The 11,403-nt window shown below is 35.8% G+C and overlaps 1 pseudogene; it reads left to right on the forward strand.

Moving 5' to 3' along the window:
• Window positions 1-2,898, forward strand: LOC121249280 (annotated as a pseudogene).
• Window positions 2,899-11,403: the final 8,505 nt, after the last annotated feature.

Genomic DNA, 11,403 nt, shown 5'->3' on the forward strand with positions numbered 1-11,403 from the left:
ATGGAAGAAGAAGATGTGGTGATAGTGGGAGCAGGGATAGCAGGTTTAGCAAGAGCAGTAGCCTTGAAAAGAGTAGGAGTTCGAGCCTTCGTGTTAGAGAAATCGAAAGGATTAAGAGCCAAAGGCACGGCCTTGGGTCTCTCCAAAAATGCATGGCTCGCCCTGGATGCCCTCGGCATAGCTCACAAGCTCACCGCTAGTTATGCCCCTTGCATCAAGTAATGTTGGACCGCTTTCAACCCTTTTCCATTTTAGACATTTTCATGTTTTGATTTGTCTGATTTGATTGCTTAACTTTATTTGAAGTGTTTTGACATCGATCCCGACATCTGAAACATTATTACTGCTACTGCTTTTGTTGCAAATGATGGAATGATTATTGCTGTTATGTTGTGGTAGAGCTATCTGATTTAAAAAAAAAAAAATACAGGCCCAAGTCTATATGGCATGTTACGATGAAATTATTGATTAGGTAATCAATACTCATTCATTGGGGCACAGTTTGCGTATATATCTAATCTTTATGCCTAAAAAAAGTACGAAGTTACCTGACCATGAATTTGGAAAGACAAGTTAGCAATAGAAAAGGCATGCTTACAAACTAAACTCTCCCTCAATGAGAATGCTTAATATGTAAAATATTTAATTATATAAAATAAAGTATAGAGTCAAAATTTGAACTCAGCACTTCTCCTTGATATCACGTGAAATTACTTATTATCTCAAAATTTCAAATGATAGAAAGAAATAGATTTAATAACGTGTCTTAGCATGGATCTCATTAACATCTGTTTATCTGTTCTTTATTAATGACTACACCTTAGTTAACAGGTCTTGTATGGATAAAAACAACTTACTATCAACTTCTTAAGAAGGTCATTTTTTTTTTTTTAACAGGGGAAGCATTACAAATGTTGATACGGGAGCTATTCAAAAGTTCTCCTTTGCCAAATCGAAAGGGTATGATTTTTGAACGTCCTTTATGTTTTCACAACGCCTTCAGCTTTCATTTGTTTTTCTTTAGGTTCCTTCTTTCCAAATTTCACTAGGCATGAGCCCAAAATAGGATCATTAACTTTTCTTTTGTTCTTAATTAATTTTCCGTTCACTGCCATTTAATCCATCAAACTTCACCTTCTGTGGTGATGCAGGGGTGGACATGTATTTAGAGTAATACATCGTAAAGCTTTACTGGAAGCTCTGGCAGAAGAATTACCGGTTGACACCATCCGTTTCTCTTCCAAGCTCAAGTCCATTGGAAACCAAGCACAAAACGGCACCTCCCTTGCCATCATTCATTTGGCTGATGGTGCTAGCATCAAACCAAAGGTACATTACACAGGAATGAAAGAAATATAAAGCTCTTGTTGAAGCGCACTTCTCGGCATGGCATCCCTATTTTGTGTGTATATATATATATATATATATTGAAAAAGTTGTATCTGACCTATTTCGATGGGGTGCACTCAATATCACAGGCTCTTATAAGGTGTGATGGGGTGCACTCAATGGTGGCACAGTGGTTAGGACTCACGTCGCCAGTCAATTCTGGCCGATGGTCAGTGCGTGGGTTGGCCATATTTCCTGAAGGCCATGGGCTGAACCTTGAATTCCAACAGTTTGTGACTAATGGCAAAAGAGCTCGTTTCGTTCCTCTCAATGATAATGAGCTATACTGGTTTATCACCTACAAATTCTCCTCCAAAGGTTGATCTTTTTAACCTCTTATTCTCATTTTGCAACTTACCTTATCAGAGGTTTTCGAGTTTCAATCCATTTTGAACTCGTGTTGTTGGGGTATTACCCGAACCTTTCTTATTTTTAAAGTAATGTAGCCTACTTAATTAAGCATGGAGTCGACTGCCCTGACGGGACTTGAATTCGAGCCACCCTGCCATACCAGTTCTTTTTGTTTATTTCTTTTCTAAAAATTTGTTGAGTAAAGACTAAAGAATTCGCGACAGTTAAATGTCATGCCTATGAACCAATGTGGTTGTGGAAAGTTTGACTTCTAACCTAATGAAGATTGAAAGACAATCAGGTCAAGCAGGCTTACCCATCTTTAAGCCCACTTCTAAGCAAAATAAACCCACTAGCTAGAAGTTCGAATCTAAACTCACCTCTGCTCATGTTAATAAGCTATAGAATGCCAGACCCAACTCTCAAATATTTTATAGTTTCACAAGAAAGTGATGCTAATTTGGACCACCATAATTGGATTGGCCATGTCAAAATAGGTACTGGGGGTTATGTGTTACCATTACTTGCAGGCCAACACTAGCCTGTTACTAAAAGCAGTGGAAATCTTTTATCATTCTAGGTGAAGACTTGGCACAAAACCCTGAGTTGATTAAAAGAAAAGTCAGTGATAACATTGCCAAGGACTTTCCCCCAGTGTACTTGAGAATCGTACAGCACTCAGATCTTTCTACACTGACATAGGCTCCGCTGGTGTTTAGGTTTCCATGGGACATCATATTCGGAAACTTGAGCAAACGGAAGGTTTCAGTCGTAGGTGATGCCATGCATCCTATGACACCAGACCTAGCACAAGGTGGTTGTGCAGCATTGGAAGATGCAGTAGTTTTAGGCAGACATTTTAGGGACTTGATTATCCTTAGCAGAGGAATTCTAGCAGGAGATCATGTGGCTGGAGCCTTGAAAATATATTCTAAGGAGAGGAGGTGGTGTGCTGCTCACTTGATCATGAGCTCGTTTTTGTCAGGGTGGGTGCAACAAGATGGGTCTGGATGGCTAATGAAATTCTTCAAGGATGTCATATAGTATAGGCTTCTTTACACTATAGTACTTGATGTTGTGCATTATGATTGTGGAAAGCTGCCCTGTGTTTCATCAAACAGTACTAAATTGGAGATCAATCAAAGTAAGATTGACTAGCTAAGAATCCAACCTCAAGTGAATCTGATTCTGCATTCCCTTCGATTCTAAGTACAATATCACCGCTGCCACTCCTTTTTTCTTGTATAAGTTTTCTCTAGAATTCTCTCTCGGCCTGTCGTTTTTTCTGCACAATTCTACTACTTTCCAAAAGCTTGTGAATTGGGCAGCTATATTTTAATGTGTTTTGGTGTGATGCATTTGTAGCGAACCTAAACATCAATGTGCTATATGGATTAAGTTTCTTCTTTCCGTTTTTATTTCTAATCCTAAAGTTGCTTCGTGTTTGAATTTGGATTGATAATTCAAGAGTAACTTTGGTATTGTTGAAATTTAGTGCATCTGCTTCCTATGTCAAAACACCCAACTTGAAAGTATGGCATATTGTAATCTTTGTGTGACAGCGTAATTCTCAAAAAGTAGGTTATTGATTTTCCATTTGACTGCTTTTTTTGTTTCCGCAAAAGAGTGGGGAGGGGTAGCCGGTATAACTTTCCCTCTGGACATGACTATAAGGGCCCCCACTCATTGGGAGATGTTCGGTTTGAGTTATAACTACTGACCCCGAGTGAAGCAACCCATCACCGCAACCCCACCAAGGTGCCAGCATGCAAAGGCCTCCAGGACTTTAGTTTACAAGTTTTACTAAGGCAAGTTGTTTCAAACTTATGACCTAGGGCAAGGGAGAGAAGGAAGATCCCCTAGCCTTTGCCAACTCGGCTACCACCTTGATAGTTTCCATTTGACTGCTTAATACTGCAAATCTCCAATAAGAGCCAATAATCCATCTTAGCAAGTAAATGTGGAAAAAAGAGAGTTTAATGTTTTTGTCATCCATTGAGCGAATTAAACTCATGAAGATATTCATGTTGATGCTAGAACAAAAGGGGAGAGGCTCCATGGATCCGAATCAAGATCTTCTACGAATTTTAGGATTTAAACTGCGAGAGATATAGTATCGATATATTTATTTGTTATGTGAGTTTTCTTAATTACATTCAATATTCAATAAATATTATGAAATTCATTTTATATGCCTATCTAGGTTCCATATAAATGCGAGAATTATGAATGAAGAGGGAATATGAGAGTGGCAGTTTACAAGGTTTTATGGCCACCTAGAAACAAGTAAATGGCAAGACATGGGATATACTTTTGTTTTTGAAACCACAAGACTATGTGCCCTAGTTTTTATGTGGTGATTTCAATGAAATACTCTCACAAGATGGGAGAAAAATGAGGTAGATTGCGTAGTGAAGCTCAAATGAATAAGTTTAGACAAGCCTTGAAGAGGTGTGCATTGTTTGATCTAGGTTGGACTGACACAAAGTATACATGGAGCAACAGGCACTGTGATGATACATTTACTACAGAAAGATCGGATAGGGGGTAGCTAACAGAGGCTAGCTAGATCATTTAAAAACTGTTAAGGTGGAGACTCTGGTTGCAAGTTGTTATGATCACAGATCCTTTCTATATTCTTTTTGGCATAAATGCTTCAATAAGGGTAGATTAAGCAAGTCATTTAGATATGAAGTAGTCTGGGGTTCTGAAGAAGAATGTAAGAAAATTATAAATAAGGTGCGGAGGCAGGTGAGTGTATCTGGAGTGTCTTTGCAGGAGGTGCAAGAATGGTTAAAGAAAAGTAGAGTAGCTTTAGCAGGGTGGAGCAAGCTTTCTAATTCTGGTTCAGATAAACTTATAAAAGAAAAGTCGAATTTGATAAAGCAGATGCAAGACGATAAAAGGCAACACAATGTGGAGGAAGAAGTTACAAAGAGAGTTGGGGGTTTTATTAGATAAAGAAAATTTAAAATGGAGGCAAAGGACAAAAAGGCACTGGTATCAACAAGGTGATAAGAACACTAGATTCTTCTATGCTTGTGCCACATAAAGAAGGAAGCAGAATTTCATTAAAAATCACTTCCAGCATATCTACACCATATTAGACCCACAGTTAGAAGTTATCGAAGAATGTCTTCAATGTATTGATAGAAGGGTGACAGGTGATATGAATGCAGGACTAGAGGCCCCCTTCATGGTTGCAGAAATCTACGAAGCATTAAAACAAATGGGCCCTTTCAAATCTCCAAGACTACATGGTTTTGGAGCAGAGTTTTACCAACAACACTGGAGCTCAGTGGGGTCCAAGGTATGCAAGGTTGTGCTGGAGTTCCTTAATGGAGGAGGTATGCCTTGTAGTCTGAATCATACTAATATTGTTCTTGTTCCTAAGATTAGTGCCCCTTATCTGTAAATGAGTATAGGCCTATCTCTTTAGGTAATGTCTTGAACAAGCTTATTGCCAAGTCTTTAGCTAATAGGCTTAAGAATATATTAATACATATTATTTCTAGCTCCCAAAATGCTTTTGTACTAGGAAGAACCATAATAGACAATGTAATGGCAGCATATGAACTACTACATTCTAGGAAGACAAGGCAAAAAGGAAGAGTTGAAAGCATGACTTTGAAGTTGGATATATCTAAGGCCTACGATAGAATAAAGTGGCAGTACTTAAAATTAATGATGACAAGGATGAGATACAATGAAAAATGGATTCAGCTAATAATGCAGTGTGTGGAATATGTCTCATACTCTATGGTGGTTAATGGAAATACTAGTGAGAGTTTTATTCCAACAAGAGGTTTAAGGCAAGGAGATCTATTATCTCTTTACCTCTTCATAATGTGTGCAGACGGCCTAAGTTCTCTGCTAAGTTGTAACACCCCCTTCCCTTAAGCAATAATTGTCACGTACTTTTTATAAAAATAAATCCGGCAAAAGATCTCAAATTTTATAAATGAAATTAGAAATTTATTTTCTAGAAAATGTCTAATAAAATGTCTTCCAAAACATTAAATGAAATAAACTGAACAAAATTCATGTCATAAAAAGCATGTTTTATTTTAGAAAGTCTGAACAAAAATTTAATATTCCTTCTATTCCTGGCATGCCTACTCGTATTCATCATCCTCACCTAGGTGGTTAAAAACATGAAAACAAACAAAAATGAGTCAAAGATTCAGCAAGAAATTCATCACAACGTAAACATAATAAACATAGGTTTTCATAAAAACTTTCATGCTGAGAGTTTAAATTCATAACTATTCATACTGATGTTTATGCTATGCATGACTGATTTAACTAAATTAACTGACTGATCTGATTGATTTATCTAATTTGATTGATTTATCCGACTTAACTGACTGGCCAACACACTTAACTCTGTGTGCTAAGTTGTGCACCAGTCCCACGTCCCGCTGCAGCAAGGAGAGCCGCTGATAGTATTCTAGCATACTATGGTGGACCACGACTGAGTTCGTGGCTTACATATCCACCCTGAAACTGAGTAGCATTGGTACCATACATCAGAATGATCATCTTATTAACTGATCTGATCTTATCTTTTACTTGAATTTAAGATGGCTTGCGTGTCTTATACACGTGAGATGCATGATATATTACATACATAATCATAACTTCTGAATTTGAATATGATGCGGAATGACAGGATCGTATGCTATGCTGGATGACATATTTGCATATGACATGAAATGAACTGGCTTGAATAATACTTATTTATAAGCTGAACTGCAATAATCATAATTTGTGATCAAATTACTTACCTCGCTGCGTTTCTTCTCGAATAACACTTCGTAACTCGACACCTATATGCAATAATAACTATCACTAAATTTGTTTGGGAACAAATAAGTACTAATATCTTACTTAATTAAATTCACATCGTAGAACATAATCAATAAATATTCTGTTTATTATAAAAAATAAAAAAAATCAATGAATACTGATATCTTAATTTATTTACAATACTAATAGCATATTCTTACTTTCAAAATATAATTTAGTATAATACTTGAGATATAAATCAATTCAATTAAAAATAAGTCATAAAAACTTAAATTCTTAAAATAGGTTTCATTTCTAACAAAATTATTAAATCTTATAAGAAAACTAATAAATATTAATATTGTTTAATCTTCTTAACATAATAATTTATTAAAATTCTACTAAATAGACAAAGGAATATTAACAAAATTTTAGTCTCAATAATATACTTGAAATAAAATTCAAATTCTTTAGACACTTCCTTATAAAATAGCTTTTTGACTAACATATTTATTTAATTAAAAACTTTGGGTTTAAAATTATTAGCCTAGTTTTAATTGAGAACACAGTCCATTTAAAATAATTAGAATAGTTTCTGTAAAAATATATAACCTGGCCCATAACATATTATTATTACTACATGAGCCCAACAACATAAGCCATCACACGCACAAGGGCCCAAAGGCCCATCAAAAACCCCCGGATTCTTCTAGAAATAGAGAACACGGCTAAACCAAAAACAGAGAGTTTGAGAGAGAGGGAGAGGATCTGCGATGATAGAGGAACTCACCGAGGGAGGTTATGCGACGGAGATGGGCTGCACGGCGGTTCTGGCGACAAACGAGGGTCACGGCAGCGCAACTAGTGGCTTCTCTGGGCAGGGAGGTGCGACGCCGAGAGAGGAAGAGTGAGTTCTGTCATGCTGAAAGAAACCGAGAGAAAGAGCAGGGGCAACGGTCGCACGCCTACCAGGATGGAGTAGCTGCAACAAGGTTGTGCTGGTCGGCAGTTTTTGGCACCGCGGGTGGTGCTCCGACGTCTTGGGCTGGTCTGCGGTTGACTTCGTGCGTTGGGTGGTGGCTATCCGAGCTTCGACTTCATGGCTCCCTAACGCGAACAGTCGTGCATGGGGTCTATTGATGTAGCGACGTGGCGCTTCAGCTGATGGTGCGAAGTGAGGTCACGGTGGTGGAAGTCTCTTCACAGTGGCGTGCACGGGCAGAGGGGCTGAGTGTGGGCTGGGCAAAAACTCGAAATGGTTCTTGGTCTGCGGTGTGAGGTTTTCTTCATGCAGAAGATCTAGGGTATAACCATATATATATATATATATATATATATATATATAGGTGGTAGAGAACGCCATAAAAAATAAACCCTAGGGAAAGAGACGTGCATGTGCATGGGAGTGAAGACGTGCGGAATGGAGAAACTGCTCATCAACTGAGTAAGTTTTCACGATTTAAAGCAAACGGGAGACTCGGGTTTTGGGAGTTGGTTTCATTAGGAAATTTATTCAACTAGTTGTGGCCATTGCATAAAAAAAACGAGTTATACATAAAATATCACTAACAATATAATAATAATCCTATTAAAATTTATAAAAGTAAAACCTGATGATGATGATGATGATGATGATGATGATGATGATGATGATGATGATGATGATGATAATAAATTTATAGCTATATGAAAAAAATTATATAACACTTATATTATAGCTTAAACTTAGGATCGGGTTGTTACAAACTCCCCTCCTTATAAAAATTCCATCCTCGGAATTTGCTAATACCTCAAGCAACTTACATACTTGAACATTGCATTCTTTTCATGTTTCTATTTTAGATCTTTGATCATTTAGTTGAGCCTAACATTTCAAAATTTTTAAACCTCATTTATTCATTCCTAAATCTTGCATATTCCCTTAATCCTTTTACACGTGCACTTACTATCAATGAACACACGCTTTAGAAATACAATACAAGCCTAAAGTGTATACCTTGACAACAAAATTAATCAAAAACCTACTAATAATATCACTCAAACTAGTAACTTTCTCCAATAATAGTGAGCAACTATCTCCGCATAAAATAATAAATAAACTCTTCGCATAAAAGGATAACTAAATCTCCTCATATATTAATAATCTCAGATAAATAACAACTCTCCAAGCTCAGAGTCTCTAAATATCTCGATTCTAAAAATTCTTAAAAATGAAATATCACAATAATCATGTGCCTATGGTTATGGGCCTACATCTCCAATTATAAGCATAACAACATCAATTAAACTTCCAGATCACCTCAACATCTCGTCACATTCTCTAATAATACCGACCTAATCATTAAAACTTTAATGTGCATGTCTAAGGCATACTTATACTTGAATCATCTTCTACTCGTAAACCTTAAATTCTCATACTTAAAAAATATTGACTTCACGATTTATTTCAATAGTTTATTGCTAAATATTTCCACGATACGACATTTTTCGAAGATTTTGATCACCATTCATGCTGGGCAAGATAATCACATTACATAAGAACATTGTATACTTTCCATCAATAGTCATGAAATACCAATCACCATATGCAAATTTTCGCCATAACTCCAAAACCAACTAATTACATTTCCTAATTTCCTTAAATAAGACTCCATCACATATAAGTCATCTTCGTCCATTCTCCTAAGCTAGATATACTATCAATCTTAAAAGTAAAAGTTTCCCAACTTCACATAACCCACAGTACACGTAGTATCTATAAAATCCTAAGTATCTTTGCTATAGAAATTTTTTGGTGCTAAGTGTCATATTCTAAGTTAACCCATAACGAGTGTTTTGAAAAATTAAAAACAATAATAATAATAATAATAATAATAATAACTATGAGATAATAATAATAATAATAATAATAATAAATTCTAGATATCCATGCGACATAAAATTTCTAGAGTCGTGCCGTAATCTAAAGTAACCATTACTTAATATTTCGATACTGACATAAATAATAACTACAACGATGGTTCTAACTAGTAAAAACTATAAAGTCTTCAACCCTAAATAAAAACAAACCTTGCTTACTCATGAGCAGGCTAGGAGCATCTTAGGTAACTTAACCTTTCTCTAAAAATTTATAAAAAAGTTTTTTTTTTTTTAAAAAAAAAAAAGGTCTACAGAATCTCTCAACCTGGCTCTGATACCAAATTGTAACACCCCATTCCCTTAAGCAATGAGTGTCACGTACTTTTCAAAAAAATAAATCGGGCAAGAGATCTCAAATTTCATAAATAAAATTAGAAATTTATTTTGTAAAAAATGTCTAATAAAATATCTTCTAAAAATATTAATAATAATAATAATAATAATAAATATAATAAATTTATAGCCATATGAAAAAATTACATAACACTTATATTATAGCTTAAACTTAGGATCAGGTTGTTACATAAGTAAAGCAAAACAAGTTGGGAAGATGTGTGGGGTGGCTGTAGTAAGGGAAAATCACTCATCTACTATTTGCAGATGATTGTGTGATTTTTAATAAAGCCAACAGTGAAGACTGGAAGAGAATTCATGACATACTGAAGCTCTATGAAGAATTGTCAGGTCAAGCACTTAATAGACAAAAAATATTTATATTGTTCAACTCTAATACCAGTGGCCTAATGCAAAATCTTACAAGAAGCTGAAGCTATCACATGTGGGGATTATGGCAAGTATCTTGGTCTACCAACTATGATTGGAAGATCGAAGTACTGGACATTTAAAGGAGTCAAAGATAGGATGTGAAAGAAAATCAATGGCTGAAAAAATACATCTTTATTCACAACTGGGAAGGAGGTTCTTATCAAGGCTATGTTAGAATGAATTCCTACACATACGATGAAAGTATTTATGCTGCCAAGAAGATGGTGCAGTGAGATTAATTCTCTATTATCAAAGTTTTGGTGGAACAGTAAGAAAGAGGGAAGAGGGCTTCACTGGAAGAAGTGAGGTAGAATGGGTGAAAACAAAAGAACTGGTGGATTGGGATTTCATGATATTGAAGTCTAATAGGGTCATGTTAGCTAAGCAAGGATGGATGCTACATCAGAATCCTAATAGTTTGGCAACAAGAGTGTTTAAGAAAAAAGACTATAGCAACTCTCAATTTATTGATGTAGAATTAGGCTACAAACCATCCTTTATGTGGAGGAGTATGTTGGCAACTCAGGAATTATTAAAAGAATGAATAGTGTGAAGAGTTGGCAATGGTAGAAATATTTCTATTTGGAAGTGGAAGTGGCTCCCTCATTCTACAAGTTTCAAGGTGAGATCCCCAATGAACATCTTGGATGTTGATTCAAAAGTAAATGTTTTTGTGTTAGAAAACAATCACAAATGGAATGAGGAGCTAGTTTTCAACATTTTTAGCAAAGAGGAAGCCATCTAAATATGCAGTATACCTCTGAGCAGAAACGGGATTGAAGACAAGGTCATTTGGGGTTATACAAAGGATGGGAAGTTCTCATTTCGAAGTGCATATCATTTAGGGATAAGTAAAGAAAAAGAAATTTATGGTGAGAGCTCCAATAGACAGTCACAAAAACATGTTTGGGAAGGAATTTGGAGATTGAATATACCTAACACAGCAAGGTAATTTATGTGGAAAGTATTAAACTCTATTTTATCTATAAAAAAAAATTTGTATCAGAAGAAGATAGTGAAAGATTCTATGTCCAATATGCTGTAGGGAAGGGGAGACAATAGAACATATGTTATGGTATGGTCATGCCCAACAGCAAGTGATGTGTGGGTAGAAAAGCAAAGTTGTGTACAAAAGTGGAGCAGGGTAGAAATCGAATTTTTCCTACTATGGGAAAGAATGCAGCAATGCTT

Source organism: Juglans microcarpa x Juglans regia, chromosome 2D (genome assembly GCF_004785595.1).
Source record: "Juglans microcarpa x Juglans regia isolate MS1-56 chromosome 2D, Jm3101_v1.0, whole genome shotgun sequence".
NCBI lineage: Eukaryota > Viridiplantae > Streptophyta > Magnoliopsida > Fagales > Juglandaceae > Juglans > Juglans microcarpa x Juglans regia.